Genomic DNA, 13,787 nt, shown 5'->3' with positions numbered 1-13,787 from the left:
GTCTAGAAAAATTTATAAAAATTCGAACAGACCCGAAGGTCGGAGGAACAGTATTTCCGGCAGACTTATTTCGGTCAAAAGATGGACTTACGAATGGCACTAAATGATCTCCAAAAATTCCATATTTAATATATGTCAAACTTCAAGATGTTATGAACAACTTTCATGAAGAACACTTCCTCAAATTCGGCCCACACAAGTCACAGTAAATATAGCAAAATCCAGCGACACAGCAGCAACCTTACCGAAAATTAACCAACAAGCACCACCAAGCACCACCAAGCACAACCAGCCACTAAACCAACTATCCACAGTCCTTAAACCATCTCTAACATGTCCTTTAGTCACCCCTTAGCCTAGTCAAGGGTTAGGAAGCCACTTACTAGGAATCCTAAGCAAGCAAACCAAGAAGAAGAGGCAGCAGCAACTCCGGCGGTGAGCTGAGCTCACAGTAGCGGGACGGGCGAGCGCTGGCACTCACGGTGACTGAGGGTGGCTGAGCAAGGGAGCTGGTCGATCTGGTGAGCGGCAGCAAGAAAAAGCAAGAAGCAAAATGAAGAAGAAAACAGCAGCAGCAGAAGTGAAGAAGAAGCAGCGAAAGAGAAGAAGAAGCAGCGGCAACAGCAATGATGGACAGAAGCAGCACGTGAAGCAGCATGGGGCAGCATGGGTCAATGGTCAGCAAAGCACACGTGAAGGTGCAGCAAGAAGTCAGCAGCAAGTCGGCGCGAAACAGAGGCGAAACAATCAGCAGTGCGAAGCGAGAAGCAAGCCGGAAATGGCATGGGCGGAGCAGAAGCAACACGGCAGCAGAAGCAGCAGGAAAGTCCATCATGGCAGCTGCATGGGGAGGTCAGCAACTTGGGGCAGCAGCAAAGTCAGCAGTAGAAGTAATCATGCAGAGGAAGAAGCAGCACGTGAGGGTCAGCAAGCGTGGGGTGTTCGGCGGGAAAGGAGGAGAGGAGAGAGAGAGAGTCAACGGTAATTATCGCGATCCAACGATCCACGTTCGAACCCGAAAACGATCTAACGGCTCACTAAAAATTCTAATTATAAACTAAGGAAAAACCAACGGATACTAAATAAAATAAACCTAGAGGGAGGTCTACTAGTCAAAATCTGCACCCGGTCCAAATTTTCACTTTCCGACTAATCTAGGCAAACTCGAGGCTGGCCACAATAATATCGACACCGTCCAATTTAATTCGTCACGAAACTCCAAAAATTCGACACCAAAGTTCGAGCTCTAAATAACGGCCAAATTCGATCGAATGCGATTATAGCGAAATCTAAATTTAAAAACGATAACCGAGAGTGATCAGTTCCCGGGCGAGATTTTACTATAAGCACACTGACGAATTACACGTTTTATAAATTCCAAAAATGGGTCGAAATTCGGAATGTCACATCGTACTGATCGACTGACATCCGATTTTAGCAAAGCCGAAGAAACTCTGTCTTTTCTGTTCTCGCGCACTCTCCGAAAAGTACTTCCCATTGAAAGCCTCGACCAAAACACTCAAATACTTCAAAGCCTTTTTTCAACTCTTATATCTAAAGTGATGTAGCCTCAGGGTCACTTTTCCCATCGAACTTCAGAGGTTTCAATTTCAAATATTTTCCAACCAGCTGACGCATCTATCTGACTGCATTAACTTGCCCTTCACCTTGATTCTCAACATTTCCATTATGCCCATGATTCCCATTATTTCTATTGGTGGCGGCAACAATGGCCTCAGCATCAATAGCAACAGTAGTATTTCGCTCATCAGTCTGTCTTCCCATTCAAATTCCAACTTCCTCGAGTGCCTTCAAAATCTCATCCCATCTGGAATCCCCCACAACTCCAACTTGCGGACCTACATGACCTCGACCTCGACCTCTTCCTCGGCTACTCATACTCACAAGGTTTTCACACTCGCCTACCTACTATAATTCCATCTAGGAATTAGAGACCTAGGCCAACTATACCAGTCTAAAGCCCTAGGCAGTGAATCACCACACAATTCACTAAGTAGGTAGCTAATCACAAACAACACCCAATCACAACCAACAGAGTTCGTGCACTTACCTCAAGTCTGGACGCACCTGCATCTCACGTAATATTGCATAAAAATCACTCGACAATCACAATCAAACAGTCTGGGTAACGCATGGCACACAAGTCTCCCTAACTAGTTACCCCAAAGTCATCGCTCCTTATCACTCCAAACTTCGACCATCTTGGTTCGAGCTGACCTTGCTTTGATACCAAATCAACCGGGATGTCACGCCCCGGACCCCACCGAGCCCGCGACATCCCGCCCATGGTGGAATTGAACGCGACGTCCCAGGACGCGTCGCCGACCTAAACGAACTACGTAAGCGGAAGCGAAATAAAACAACCCAGACAACCAACATGATGACCAAAGGATAACAGGAAACAATAATTGCATAACATTATAAAGTAGTCACTATTACAGAATGATAACCCGGGCTACCAATTTCAAACTACACTTTTCAAAAGGGGGCGGTGGTTGACAAGCTTATCTCCTCTACAAAAATATACTCAAAAGACAGGGTAAATTTGATCTATTCTTCAATCCCTGTAGTATTCTGGCGGCGTCTCCGAGTCGATCACGGTCGCGGATCTAAAAGTGGTTATATAATAACCGTGAGAACGAGTCTCAATAAGCAACACCCTAAACCCTACGTAGGCCAATGCGTACCCAGACAAGTCGTACAAACAATATAACCCTCAACACAGAGAATTCACATCATAGTACTTACCTCGCCATCAAACGCATGCTCTGCACGTTAGTTAAACATGATAATGCAATATTAATAGCCTAATAACATACCACAATCACTCAAGTACCAACCACACTAGCACTCAATCAATCCAACCAATTCAATCACGCATTCAATCAGCCAGCCCAATTAGTTCAATCAATTCAATTACACTCAACTTGCATGCGTGGCCGAACAACTTTTCGCGACCTCCCAGGTCCTTTCATACTGCCCGCGCCACTACGCCTCAGGCCTAATCTCGCAGCCCACACTACTGCGCCTCAGGCTCAACCCTTAGATCAAGCCAGGCTCCGTTCCGCGTAACCAAGCCTCAGGACATTTTTCCCCTTCCAATGACCCGCGTAATCTACGCCTCAGGTCTAGTCATGCCTTTCTCGCCACACCCGCGTAACCACGCCGCAGGTTGGCAGCCCTCCGATCAATCCGGGCTTTTCTCATGCACATGCACCATAACACAATTCGCCATTCACACAAGTCATACCAATCAAACTCAAGGCATGCTCAACACATCACAACTCGCCAATCAACACGTCGTACAATTCAAATTCAATCATGCTCGCCACAACATTCTACCAACCCGACCTTCAAGTCGGTCACTTTCGAACATCAAATCCACCTACGAACGCCACACCAAGCCAATCATTGGCCCACAAACATCAGCCACTAATGAGCATTCCGAACCATCCCAATTCAGCCACACACGCCACGACAATATGGTTATTTAGCACGCCACAATTTGCCACGCAATCATTACAATTTAATCTACCACTTATCACATAATTCAAGTACTAATCATATTCTAACCAACTAATACATTTTCTAACTTAGTCACTAAATTAATTCTAATTAATCTCTAAACAAGTCTAATAATACCCATTGTACTAAATAAGGGTTAGAATGTCACTTACTAGGTTTTGGCCCAGAGAAAATCGGCTCGGGTCTAAAATGGCCCGGGTGAACAGTGCTAGACTAGGCATGGGCGCAGGCCAAACGGGCGCGCTGACCGGCCAATAGGGGCACGGTGGCCGAACGGCGTGCCTCGCGTGCGGGCACGGTGGCCGAACGGCGTGCCTCGCGTGCGGGCACGGTGGCCGAACGGCGTGTCTGGCGCGCATGGGCGGGCGAGGCGCTGGGCACGCGGCCTGGACGAGTAGGCAATGGCTCAGACACGGCCCGGGGTGACTTGGCCGCGAGTTGGGCTGGCTGGCAGGCGGGCTGCGGCGGCAATGGCGACGGCGACGCAGCGGCGATGGCGATGCGGTGGCGACGGCGCGGAGGGGAGGGGAAAGTCAGCCGGGGTAGTAAGGGCGAGAGGGAGAGGGAGATGGGAGCTGAAGGGGCGCGGACTGGCGGCGACGGTGAAGCTGAGGCGTCGGGCGATGCTGGGGAGCTGACCGGACGGCAGCTGGGACTCACCAGACGCGGCGGCTGGACGGGGCGGAACCGAAACAGGAGAGAGACCGGGGAGGAGAGAAACAGAGGGAGGGACTAGTCGCGCGGCGGCCGAAGGCGGCACGGCGGTGTCACAAGTGGTCGGGCGACAAAGGACAGGCCGGCGGGCAGCTGGGCAGCGTCGGGCCGCGGCGGACCCAGTGACGAGCTGCTGCTCGCGCGCCACGCGAGCAGGCCGGCGACAGGCAGTCTCCGTGATGGATGGCGGTGCGGCTCGATTAGGGCAACGGCGCGAGGAGGACGGCGGCGTCGGGCGGAGGCGGAGGGACGGTCGAACGGCAGTCGGCGAGCGGGGTAGAAACGAAGCAAAACCAGTCGGGGTCGGGGAAGGAAGAAGAAAGAAGAAGGAGAGAGAAGGAAGAAGAAAGAGAGAAAGAAGGAGAGAGAGAGGGGGGAGAAGGGACGCGCGGGAAGCGGGGGAGGGGACGTGCGCGGCAGAGGAAAGAGGAGAGAGAGAGAGAGAGAGAGAGAGAGAGAGAGAGAGAGAGAGAGCCATAAAGTCAAATCTAATGATCGCGATCCAATGGCCCACGCTCGAACTCGAAAACAATCAAACGGTCCACAAAAGTCCTAATTAATATTATAGGAAAAAGGGCCAAAAGAAATTAATCCAAAACACACTACGAGGGAGGTCTACTAGTCCAAATCCGCACCCGATCAAAAATCCACTTTTCACATATTCCTGGCAATAGCGACACTAGCCACAATAATATCGACACCGTCCAATTAAATTCGTCCCGGAACTCCGAGAAATTCGACACCAAAGTTTGGTCTCTAAATAACGGCCAAATTCGATCGAGTGCGATTCTAGCGAAATCTCTAATTTAAAAATAATAATCGAGAGTGATCAGTTCCCGGGCGAGATTTTACTATAAGCACACTGATGAATTACACGTTTTATAAATCCCAAAAATGGACCGAAATTTGGAATGTCACAATACGCTATCAAGAGCTCCGCTCTTATTCTCTGGATCTTTCTCAAGCTCCCACTCTGGCGGCTCTTTCATCATTTGAAGAGGTGGCCTCTCTTCCTCCATTAGTCGCAAGTCCTCTCCGTCGTGAGTCTGGCCATGTCATTCAGTCGTCACCCTCAAGAGCAGCCCAATCCGTGACTGATGCGCAGCTGGGTTAATACCAGCCCAACGCCGAAATGCAACATGCCGTCATCAAGAGGCAACCAAGTCGTCCCATCGCGTTACATGGACTGATCATCCGATTTACTCAACGACGGGGTGCCTCCATTTCTCAGGACAGGTATATCGTCGTTTCCTTTTCATCGAATCTTATGGCCAAGTTTTAGAAACCAATGATTCATTGCATGAATTTTCTTGCCAACGTTGGTGCAGCTCTTGTTCAAAGAAAGTCGTGAAGCAAATCAAGAAAAAAATTGTGAAGCCAAAAAAAGAAGCAAAGATTGTGCCCAGTTTGTTTTTTGTCCGAGGTAACAAGATCTAAATTTTCCTATAGATTGGTATCATCCGAATGGATGTTGTTTGCTTTGTGTTCACGACATTGGAGCATCCACACATCATATATGTGTAGAACGATGGGCTACGTTTTAGAAGTTCGAACCATATATACGTCCTTCTTTGCTCGTACGATTCGGGTCACTTCCATTCGCTTCCCGTCGAGGTGCAGTAGGTTTGCACTATTATATAATCGTATTTCATGGGCTAACATTTCGCCGGAACCGCTTGTTTTGAGCGACATTTCCGTTATAGCGATATTCAAAGACTGTCAATTTCTCATTCATTTTGTTTATTTTAGTATTGTCCAGCATGCATTTAGGACGGACAATTCATAGTTATAATGTAAAAATGATGATAAGAAAGGGAGCATGTTTATTCCACATTGTTATCGATTTCAAGATCATTCCACCATATCATCGCCCATAGATTTAGGTTAGAATTTGCTAGATGTGCCATCTAGATGCTTAGGAAATTTTTTTGAATAATAATAAGAAGGATAAAATATACGTTCATGAAATTTAGGGCTTAGGCATTTTGCGAGAATTTGCATTCCATAGATTAGAGTAATCACATGCCTAGCTTAGGGTACCACTCATGGGGTTCCCATCCCGAGGCCCAATAATGAAGCTTTATTTAATTTTGTTCCATACGGCTTGGGTTCTTTATTTTTCCGTAGTTTGTTTACTTTCATTTTTTGCGATGTTGTGTGATTACATTGTTACGTGATTAAGTGATTGATGGACATAATTGCACAATTTCACGGATGCATGATCATTTAGATGGGTGCGCTTGGAGACCAAAAATGGATAAGATCACATGATCAAACACAGTTACAAAATAATGAGAAAGGGTACCAAAATTGGGCGCTCAATAGATTTTAGTGTAATCAAGTCATGTTCCCGAATCTCTAGTTTGCGGAAGTGAAGTGATCTCCCTCATTTCACTTGACTTCTAACTAGCCTCAAATAGGTTAATGGCGACTCTTAAAAAAAGAACAAAATTTGCATAATTAAGTTAACCAAAATCGCGATGGTAGGGTTTGGGAAAACTTGAACCAATTGTGAGAGTCACCTCATAAGAGGAACTATCCATGCTCCCTTAGTGATTCGTTCGCTCGCTTCGAGGTGGCACTACGCCCTTGACAAGGCCAAAAAATATTATTCACTATGATTAAGCTCCAAAAATCACATCAGCTATGAATAAACCCTGTAAATCACGTCGACTGTGATTAAGCCTCGAAAAAATATTGGTCCGTGTGCCCACACACACATAATATATATATATATATATATAGCATTTTAATCTAAAATATTTCCAAAAAACATTCACGACAAGCTCAAAAGTATTCAATGCTGAATCGAGTTTTCCAAAATAGCATACCATAATAGAATATTTATTTATATACTTTAAAAATACATGCTATGTCACGTCACAATATAGCTTTTTCTCGGTAAATCAATGTCATGCAATGTTTACAAAATACGAAAGTGGTAGAAATTACTTACCATGATAAATCACTAATTTAAGCGGCAAAACTCAATCTCAGACTTCCTCCGTCCCTAAACAACGGCTGAATGCACTAGGGCTGAAAAGCCCGTTCAGACAAAAATCATGTAAATGCCCTCCAAGACTCAATTTCATGTCCATGTCCCTAACACGCACCGCATGACCCAAGAATATATTTGACTTTGTGAATCATCTGAAAATAATCATTCTTTGAGGAAAATAGCTTATATTATTTTTCAGAAAATAGAAAAAAAATAGATATTTCCAATATTGCGCGCGGTAACTTTTTTTCTTCAATAATTGCACCGAACTTTTCAAAGGAATTAGAATTTTCCACAACCAATATCTATATTTGAACTAACCAGATTGACTTGAAAAGTTTTGGATGTCCATGATTTTCACAATTTTCATAATTTCTGAGTAATAGTAGAAATTTATATATTTTCAAAAATCATGAAAATTTCACATAACATAGTAGTCTCTACGTTGAGTTTAATGGAGAAAACGGTGTCGCAATATGGCTTCTGGATGGACTGCACGAGCCACCGGAAGGAACTGTGCTGGTGAAAACCGAGATTACAAGAGGTGCCGACTTTGTGCACTCAATTCTCACTCTACGGATAATTGAATCTAGTGGTTTTCATGTCGTTGGAAAGACCTCATGTAATACTACAATTTCGTAACAAGGATCGACCCTGAAAGTAATCCAAATAGATTGTGTTTATGCAAGAAAGTTGCACTTTTACTAGCCTACAACCGTGACTTTGGAAGGGTGTAATTTCCAGACGAAACGTCGAAATCACGAAATGCCAAATCCCAGAGGTCAAAGGAAATATTAGTTCAAGCCATGGATGTCGCCATTTAGAGTGGTTTTTTGGTGATGAAGGACACTCTCCGGTGAGCCTTGGACCTTTGTCGTCGCCGTCCTCTCTGCCCTCTTGCCTCTCTCTTTAGTTTTGGCTAATAATGGCAAATGCCAACCCTAGGCGTATTTCAACCAAAAAAATAATCCTAGGAGTATAAGAAGGCAACATGCCAAGCTATGCAAGACAAGTTTAATAATGGGTGGCGCTTTTTCTACATTTCATTTGGCGTAGACTCTCTTTTTCTTGTGTTTTGAATATTCTATCCCTTGTGGGGCCACCACTTCTGATATAACTCTACAAAAGTGACTTATTTTCTTAATTTATTATTTGGTGAACTTTTTTATTTTGTTTCTTTTTTTTCCTGTGGGTCCCACTTTCCTTCTTCTTTCTTTCTTTCCACGCCTTTGACGTCTGAGTTCTCAGCTCTTGCAAATCGTCTCTTTATTTTCTCTCTTATAGGTTATTCTGTTCTTTCTATGTCTCCCGCTTCTTCTTCTTCTTCTTCTTCTTCTTCTTCCCAAACCCATCGTCCTCTATTTTCTATTTATGATGCCAACCCCGTTGTCCTCCACACTTTCGATAGCACGAGCATTGGGCTCGTTGGTGACCTCCCCAACAAGCCCTTTTTCTCTGCCACACGCAGGTGCCAGTATAGTAGACAATATTGTTGTCATTTCGATATAGCAAGCCACATTTGTTCTTAAAGCAAAAGACTCTGTAGCCTAATTTAGGTACAAGAGGCATTTTTTAGCCTCCACTCTAGATTTAAACCCAACACCTACAATCTTGAGAAAGACAAAGAATTTGGCCTCCACTGTGTGAAAGAAAACAAATTTCTTAATTCCCATTGAGATCAAACAACCAGATTAAGCATTTCCGACTAGTCAATTAATGAGAAGCAATGACAGCATCCCAAAAAGATGATGAAAAACTTATGGAAACCATAGTAAGAAACTAAATCTAGAGGGAGCAAAGGTCTACACGACGTGAGTATGCTACAAACTACAAAGCAATTGCACAATTAATTCACAAACACTGTTTTAATGCACGATACGCTCTAAACACAAGATTGAAACACAAGATCAAGTATTTCCATGACCCAAAACTCAAATTCACTTTTAACAAAAAAAAAATAAGAAACACTTAAAAGCGATTGGAATGCGCATGATTCGAGACCAAGAAAACTAGGATAAAAACAAGCTTTGGCCAAAATTGTACCTCCAATAGCGAATGAGGAGGGCATTGATTGTTAAAGTAAACAGTTCTTTTGGGGATTGCAGATGCAAGAGAGATTTGTGGTAGCAGATGAAGAAAGAGTGGGAGGTGTAGAAAGAAGAGAATGACCTGCAAGAGAGACAATACAGACAAGATTTGCAAGAGCCAAGAATCGGGACGTCAAAGGCATGGAAAGAAAGAAGAAGAAGGAAAGTGGGACCCGTAAAGAAAAAAAAGAAACAAAATAAAAAGAGTTGACCAAATAATAATAAAAAGATCACTTTTGTAGAGTTTAACCATAAGTGATGGGTTCATAAGGGATAGTATGGTCAAAACACAAAAAAAAGTGAGTGCATAAGCCAAAGAAGGAGTGGAAAAAGCGCCACCCTTAATAATTACCTCCCAAAATCGCTTCTCGCCTTCTCAAAATAATCTAGATGTTTCATATTTTTTCCAAATTTATGAAATTCCCTTTTTGGTTTGCAATATTAAAATCTACCACCTAATAGAATCGAAATTTGCTAGACTTGAACCTTTGAATGAGTACGAATACTTTATTTCGTATTGTTCTCAAGTCCCAAGTCACTTATCTTCCGATGTGATTTTGTCATTGCACCTTCACATAAGGAGTGACGAGATGCGTCACTACTTGTCTCTTCAATCAACAACACCAACCGACTGCTCGTTGTAAGTCATGTTTACCTTGAATTGTAGCAGCTTAAAGTGACCTATTTAGAACTTGAAACATATGATGCGTGGAAAACGCTGCCTACTCCTACTTCAAGCAAGTGATACAGTGAGTCAATAAGTTACATCTCCGATTTTCACATATCAGAACTCAAGCTGGAATTGCCTAACATCACAAAGAATTATAGAAACAAAATGATGGATGCGGATTATTGGGCTATATTCTATTGGTGTTAGCTTCTGGCCCAAATATGTATGGTTTTGGTATAGTTCATATGTGGCAAGATCGGTTTGAGGCTTTGTCCTTCTCTTGAAAGATGGCCGCGTCACTCCCTTTTTCTTGTGCAGAAATTAGAGTGTGACAATTGCGCTATGTGATAAGGAGGAAGGACCAACATGAATAATGAGATTGATGGTTATGATTTAGTCTTAGAGGACCCAAAACTTTTTACCAAGATAGCTGAAGCCCATCTATTGATCTTTGCAATTTTTGTATCATTGTACCGGAATCGACTAAAAGAAAGCCCATCTATTAATGAGGACAATTAAATAAGTCAACATTTGATTATTAATTTCTAAAGTTTCAAAAGCGCATGATCTCAAATGCAAAGAGGAGGAACAAGACGGAGGTGGCACGAAAAAAAGAAAGAAAACAAAACGGAAGAACAAAGTGAGGGTTGATAGTTAATCATTGTCGAGTTATGTTGCCTTTTGGCCATGTCTTACGGCTTCAGAGACGTGAACCCTAGTTTAGGCCTCAGTGAATAGCCATGGGATCCAATCTACCGTACTCGTCCTATCTGTAAGAATTTGTACACACTGTCCAATCCAGTTTCGCCACGTATCAATACAATCTTACCCCAAAGCCCCACCTGATAAAATGATGTATTTGTCCTTGGAAATATTCTCCTTTGCTTTTAGGGCCTCGGAAATGGTCAGATGAAAAATCTCTGCGAAATAAATATCACTGTCACTTTCAACACCAGCATTTTCATTGCCCATGCGAGCATGCTTAGACATTAAACACTAGATGCAGGAAAAGTCCTTAGACAGGCCAAACACGGTCCTCGGACCAAACCTCGATGGGTCCCATATGCATTATTGACTTAGGCTTCAATCTTCTATTGTGCGTGGCTGAGGAGGATTCCCATCCTCAACATAAACTTGCGATGCATGTCATAAGAAGTCTCTAGCCTTGGAACCACTAGAGCAATATCTTCTAATCCACAGAAAGAGATCAGAGAGAACAAAAATGGCGGAAGCTATCATTGAGAGTATTGCCGGAGAGATCATTGCTAAGTATCTATATGAACAATGAGAAAGTAAGATAGAATGCAGTTGAGCTATGTCATTAAAAAACTTTGGTTCCGTTTGTTTCGTGAAAAATAACTTTCAGGAAAATATTTTCCAAATTTTCCGGTGTTCGGTTTACGGAAAATAAACTACTAAAGAAAAACATTTTCCTTCAATGGAAAAAACACCTTCAAATATGGGGAAAATATTTTCCTCTTTTTGAAGAGAGGAAATCATATTCCTTCATTCTTCTTTCACCATTCATTTTATTTATTTTTATTTTTTTCTTTTTGTTAAAATTCTAATTTTTAATCTTTTTTTTTCTTTTTTTATGTTTTTTTTTTACCTTGTTCTCTTGCCAGGGGCTGAAGGCCGGCGACTGGTGAGGCTCGAGCTCGCCAGATTGGCGAATCTCAAGTGTCGCTAGAGGGCGAGCTCGCTCGCTGTAATTCAAATATTGCTAACTATCTATCATTATCGTACGCTTATATTATCTTTAATAGGGTTTTTTCACAATTAATGAGGTAGGGTGCCTATATTAAGTTCTATGTAATAAAATGAGGTAGTTGGCCATTAATGAGTGACAATTGACATTTAATATTTTGGCCATCGGTCACGTGCCAATTATTAAAGCTTCATCTTTTGTCGACCTTTGGCAATGTGGCTTCATACACGTGAACCCTAATACTAGGGCTCATTTTTTTTGGTCGAATAATACTAGGGCTCATTGAAAAGGTGCTTTTGCGATTGCGAAGGACTTACTATCATACTTGTATTCTGCAACTTTTTTGGGTTTTTAATTTAATTTGAGTAGTTGATATCCGCATATCTTTCTTTCTTTTTGCTCAGATGCTCTGTACAATAATGACGTGTGAAAAATAAGGATATGTGTTCAGCAAAAGCATACAACTTTCTACCTTTCTGCCATAACATAAGATTACAAAAAAATCTAATGCGAAAGTACGAGACAAAACGTATGCTAATTGTGTGACTAAGAAGTGCTGAACATCTGCAAACAAAAAGTCATGCCGCAAAGAACAGTGCAAAGATATATATCTACTGGTGTGTCTTGACAAAAGGAAAATTATATCTTCACAAAGACGAGATTGGTTTTGGGTTACATGTTCAGCAACCGGTTGGTTTTGTGGGAACTGGCGAATCACCTTCACCACATGCTAGTTGGTTTTTTAAGGGTTCGTTCGTTTCGTGAAAAATGAGTGATTTGAAAAATATTTTCCGAAAAATAATCGTTTGTCTTGCTTACAAAAATAAATGGATGGAAAATTTTTTCATCGCTCGCGAAAATAGTTAGGCATAAATTATTATTGATGATGAAAATATTTTTCTTTGAATAATTTTTCTAAACAATATAAATAATTATTTTTCAGAAAATATTTTCCAAATCACTTATTTTCCACAAAACGAAAGAACCTTGAGACTCCCAAATTTTTGAGGATGTTAACAGATGCTTCGCATATTCTAGCCATCTCTTAAGAATCCATACCACTGTCTGCTATCAGACCTTCAAAATGCATTCTTAGTAGTGACGACTGACGAGGTATGCTCAGCCCGATGTCACTGACTAGTCACTAGTGCCCAACTAGGAATTGCTACGGTCTTGCAAGTACTATTAGAAAACATATTCAGACTCAAAAGATAAGAAAGATGACTTGTCTTGTAGTAATTGTTAAAGAAGAGCTATAAATTTGAACTAAAGGATATTCCTAACTAATCGATATGATTGCAATAGGAAACTGAAATAATAAAAGATTTTGTACAAATTATACATGCTAGAAAAAATTGTGGGTATGTCTGTTGTTTTGCCCCTACGTATGAATCCTTTCGAAATTTATAAAAAAAGGAGTGACATGCATAAAATGTCTAAATATGTTTTTTTTACATTACATAAATGTGCAAGTTTTGGTATTGCCTAGTATTGGAAAGGAGATCTTCAAGGCAATTTTCTTTATTTATTTAGAGAATATGAAAAAATAAAGGAAGAAAGAAATAATGTAGAAGCATTTTATTCATAGGAAGAAAATTAATTGGAGAGATTGGCAAGGAGAGTGAACTTCCTTAATCAAATCGCAATGTTTTAGTAAAATAATAGCAATAATGTCAACTGACAATATGATGGAGAGTTTGAAATTGAGAGGCGTAGTGTTGGCAATAGAATGTTAACAAATCCATTATGTTACCTACGCACATATATGTATTAGTTACTAATTAATCGCAGCTCACATCTCACCGTGCCCTAGTCAAAGCAAACTAATATTCCCTAGGTTTATAAAGTAAATCCTATTACCAACTTTGTCTTACCTGAAACCATCCCAAGAATTTAGACAGCGACCTCCATCATTTCAGGAAAAAAAATAATAATATAGAACGAAGCCTTGGAAAAAAATGAAGTGTTTTGTCTTGGAGAGGCAATTTGCTTTCACAACTTGGTCCTCCTATTCTCCTTTTGCTTCTGGGCCTCAGAAACTGTTGGATAAAACCAATTTACTAA

The 13,787-nt window shown here is 41.8% G+C and overlaps 1 long non-coding RNA gene across 1 annotated transcript; it reads left to right on the top strand.

The window, feature by feature from the left end:
- Positions 1–5,320: 5,320 nt before the first annotated feature.
- LOC130135816 (uncharacterized) lies at positions 5,321–5,983 on the top strand. Its single transcript, XR_008815038.1, has 2 exons — positions 5,321–5,496; positions 5,589–5,983. It is a non-coding gene; the product is annotated as an uncharacterized LOC130135816 (long non-coding RNA).
- The last annotated feature ends 7,804 nt before the right edge of the window (positions 5,984–13,787 follow it).

The sequence above is a fragment of the Syzygium oleosum genome, unplaced genomic scaffold (assembly GCF_021117445.2).
Source record: "Syzygium oleosum isolate NSW1041296 unplaced genomic scaffold, Sole_v2.1 Sole_v2.38, whole genome shotgun sequence".
NCBI classification, from domain to species: Eukaryota; Viridiplantae; Streptophyta; class Magnoliopsida; order Myrtales; family Myrtaceae; genus Syzygium; species Syzygium oleosum.
The sequence above is the reverse complement of the archived record's forward strand: the minus strand, read 5'-3'. Positions and strand labels throughout refer to the sequence as shown.